The sequence below is a fragment of the Myotis davidii genome, unplaced genomic scaffold (assembly GCF_000327345.1).
Source record: "Myotis davidii unplaced genomic scaffold, ASM32734v1 scaffold1277, whole genome shotgun sequence".
In the NCBI taxonomy this organism is placed as follows: domain Eukaryota; kingdom Metazoa; phylum Chordata; class Mammalia; order Chiroptera; family Vespertilionidae; genus Myotis; species Myotis davidii.
This window is the reverse complement of record NW_006290682.1, coordinates 1,614,938-1,619,450: the sequence shown is the minus strand read 5'-3', so window position 1 is coordinate 1,619,450 and position 4,513 is coordinate 1,614,938. Positions and strand designations below refer to the sequence as shown.

The 4,513-nt window shown below is 43.2% G+C and overlaps 1 pseudogene; it reads right to left on the bottom strand.

Moving 5' to 3' along the window:
- Positions 1–1,030: 1,030 nt before the first annotated feature.
- On the bottom strand, positions 1,031–2,144 carry LOC102752269 (annotated as a pseudogene).
- Positions 2,145–4,513: the final 2,369 nt, after the last annotated feature.

Sequence of the window (4,513 nt, the reverse complement as noted above, 5' to 3'; positions counted from 1 at the left end):
TAAGATTAATAACTTAAAAAAGCAAATGACTTCAATAACAGAACTTTTGTTAAAACTATGAAAATAGAACTATAAAACATTCGTCTGTTGGTCAAAGGTGTTGTCATGGGATCTTGTGTCAGCGATTAAGACCCCAGTCTGGTAACCTGCCAAGCAGATTCTACTGAGGTGATGTGTGTAAGTGTGTGAGGTGGGTAGAATTAGATGGCTAATAACAAGTATGGCAACACACTTCACAATGCACACTATGGGGCGAGCATTGCTAGAAACAGCGTGGGAAATATGGCACACCTTTCACCTACAATAGCTGTTATCCTTGCCACAACTCTGTAAGACATTTTTAATTTTTTAAATATATTTTTACTGATTTCAGAGAGAGAGAGGGAGAGAAGAAGAGGAACATCAATGATGAGAGAGACTCACTGATCGGCTGCCTCCTGCACTCCCCACTGGGGATTGAGCCTGCAACCCGGGCATGTACCCTTGACCAGAATCGAACCTGGGACTCTTCAGTCCACAGGCTGATGCTCTAGCCACTGAGCCAGACCAGCTAGGGCTAAGATGTTTTTTAAATGTTGCTCTTGGCCCTAGCTGGTCTGGCTCAGTGGATAGAGTGTCAACTCTGGGACTGAAGGGCCCTGGGTTTGATTCTGGTCAAGGGCACTTACCTTGCTTGCAGGCTCAGTCTGTGGCCCGGTCAGGGTGCATGTGGAAGGCAACCAATCGATGTGTCTCTCTCACATCGGTGGTTCTCTGTCTCTCCCCCTCCCTTCCACTCACTCTGTATGGTCTCCCATGCAGAGAACATATTTGCCAACCTTATATCCCATAAGGGTTTAGTCTCCAAAATGTATACGGAACTCACACAACTTAACAAAAAGAAGATAAACAATCCATCAAAAAATGAGCAAAGGACCTAAATAGACACCTTTCTTATCTTTTTCTTTTTTTTTAAATCAAGCATGGTTTAATTAAATCTAGAAACAGCTGATCATAAACATAATAAACTCAGAAAATATTGAGATGAAAATCAAGGACAAAAACTTCCACTGTCAATAATTGTACATTGTTGTATTGGTCTGTCATTCTCTGTTGTAACCATTCTAGGTGTTGAAGAATTTCTGTTTCTTCAGTCAATTGCCCAAAAGCCACATGATTTTTATCTAGCTAGAGAGCTGATGGTAACGTGACATAGAACTGTGAACCACTGCTGGGACAGCCTTTGTTGACCATGCCAAGAAATCCCATTTTATTATGAGGAATTGAAAAGCTTTCATCTTCAAATGTTGGCACAGAAATCGACTGTCCACCATATCCTTTTGCAGCCACTCCCCTTGTAGCCAAGCATTCTCTATTATTCGATGAAAAATCGAACTGACCTAAGGCAGCCTGATGCCACTTTGAGAAAACCTTGCTTCTCCTGGGCACTAGAGCTGAACATTTTGACATGTTTGGGGACATGTGTCACAGCATAGCTCAAAAACCAACCTTCCAATTGGATAAAGATCAATAGAAACATCCAAGACCACAAAGCCATGCTTCGTGTCGCTTAAGAATTTAGTAGAATAAGCCACAGTAAGTGCCCCATCAAGGTGTGGGCCCATTTCTGAAGTTCAAGTGCATCACTCAGCAGCTGATCATTAATAAAACACATGACATTGGGAGAATATTTCCAGACTTCATTCTTAAGTTCCTTTATCACATGCCTTCCTCAGGAAAATCTGTAAATATTTTACTTTTTCTTAAAATCAGCCCTTTTTTTCTTCTGTAGATATTGATCCCATGCAATTCTAGGATCATCAAATTTGGATGGTAAATTACTCTTCAGACTCTTTATTCCCAGCAAGGCTCTGAATGAAGGCATCCTTCGCTCAGAAGGCCCTTTAAAGATGGCCCTTCTCGAAATAGAATGCCTGCCCCCCAGAACCTGCACTTTTCCCCTACATGCTCAGATCCAACCAGACTGACCCCGCTCAGCTGGGACATTGCCTTCCTGGAACATCGACACCCTCCCCCCCACCTACCCACCCCCATCAGCCACCAGGAGGGCGAGATGAGGGGGGAAGGGTCCCCCGCTCTTGTGACTTCTTCTCCTTTACCTCTGCGGTGGTGCTCTTTGCAATCTGAAAGCTCAATAGACACATCTCCAAAGTGGACATACAAAAGGCAAGAGACACATGAAAACATGCTCAAAGTCACTCATCATCTGAGAGATGCAAATCAAAACAACAATGAGGTACCATCTCACCCCTGTCAGAATGGCTATCATCAACAAATCAACAAACGACAAGTGCTGGAGAGGACGTGGAGAAAAAGGACCCCTCGTGCACTGCTGGTGGGAATGCAGACTGGTGCAGCCACTGTGGAAGACTGTATGGAGTTTCCTCAAAAAGTTAAAAATGGAACTCCCATTGGACCCTGTGATCCCACTTCTAGGAATATATCCCAAGAAACCTGAAACACCAATCAGAAAGGATATATGCACCCCTATGTTCATAGCAGCACAATTCACCAGAGCTAAGATCTGGAAACAGCCTAAGTGTCCATCAGCAGACGAGTGGATAAAAAGCTGTGGTACATCTACACCATGGAATACTATGCGACCCACAGGTTGAGAACCACTGTTTAAATAGCTTCCTCTTGCTTCGAGGTTACAGTCTAATATCCTTACTCTGTGGCCTACAAGACGCTGCAATTCTTCTTGCTCACCCCTACCTATTTCTCCAAATGCCTCTATGCCCCTCTCCACCTCACTCACTCTGGACTTCCTTTATTCAGTGACTTGAAGCTGATACGCCTCTTAGTTCCTTAGGGTCACTGCACAAACTAATCCTCCTTTCTGGAGTGCCTTCTCCCTCTCCTCACCAGCCTAATTCCTATCAGCCTGGAGATCTTGGCCTAAACACCACTTCTTCAGGCATCACAGATACAACCAAGGCCACAGCCAGGCCAATCTGGATCCGCGGCCCTCAGGGAAGGGGCTGGAGTTTCTGAATTGCATTCCACGATTCACTGGATATTTTATGTCAAGTTCACTCAGAAACACAAGCAGGGACCTGTGGCCACATGCCCTCTGGCCTTCTCAGAGTTTTGCTGCCAAGTTCAAGGGCTAAAGAGCTGTTGAGCTGGGGGACCCCTCCCACATCCTCCTAGGAGAGCTGCAAAGGTAGCACGGGGCCTCTATACTCAGGCAGACAGCTGGTCCTAGGCAAGGAGAGGAGGAGGGGGGCTTTTGGGAATGGATACTGCTGGCATGTGCAGACTGCAGTGAACTATTTTTTTTAAAGAATACTGTGTCAAAGACATAGGCGGTTTTGTGATTTTTTTTAAAAAAAAAAGCACTACAGGAAACAGTGTGGTAAAGCAATTAATTACCTGTTCATGTGCCTTTGTTTAAATCAAAAAACTGCAACAAAACTAAGTACTTCACACCTACCAGGATGGCTAAGATAGAAAAGACAGATCAGAGTAAGTGTTGAGGAGGATATGGAGAGACTGGGAACTGCATGCACTGCTGGTGGGATTGTAAAATGGTACAGTCATGTTGGAAAGCAGTCAGACAGCTCCTCAAATGGTAAAACACAGAACTATTATAATCACCCGTAAACCCCATTCCTAGGTATACATCAGTGGTTCTCAACCTTCCTAATGCCGCAACCCTTTCATACAGTTCCTCATGTTGTGGTGACCCCCAACCATAAAATTATTTTCGTGGCTACTTCATCACTGTAATGTTGCTACTGTTATGAATCGTCATGTAAATATGTGATATGCAGGATGTATTTTCATTGTTACAAATTGAACATCATTAAAGCATAGTGATGAATCACAAAAACAATATGTAATTATATATGTGTTTTCCGATGGTTTTAGGTGACCCCCGTGAAAAGGTCGTTCGACCCCCAAAGGGGTCGCGACCCACAGGTTGAGAACCGCTGATATACACCCAAGAGAAATGAAAGCATGCCTCCACGCAAAACTCACACATGAATGTTCATAGCCGCATTATTCATAGTAAAAAATGAAAATGAACCAAATGTCCATCCGCTCATGAATGTATAAACAAAATGTGTTTCCATATCAGATGGCAATGAAAAGCAATGAAGTACTGATACATCCTACAACATAGATGAACGTTGAGCACATTATGTTAAGTGGAAGGAGATAGTCACAAAGGACCATATATTATATGATTCCATTTATATAAAATGCCCAAAACAAGCCAATCCATAGAGACAAAACAGATCGGAGGTAGTCAGGGGCTAGAGAGTCATGGAAGTGAGTGGAGTGTGACTGCAAAAGGGTATGGAGTTTCCTTTTAGGGAGGGGACAAAAATATTCTAAAATTAATCATTGATGATGGCTGCATAATCCTGTGAATTACACTGAAAACCACTGAATTGTACACTTTAAATGTGTGAATTATCTCAAGAGGGGCATTAAAAAAATGATGCTATATCTCGGGTTTACAGAGCAAGTTGTCCCTACGTAACTTTGTATATACCCAAGAGAA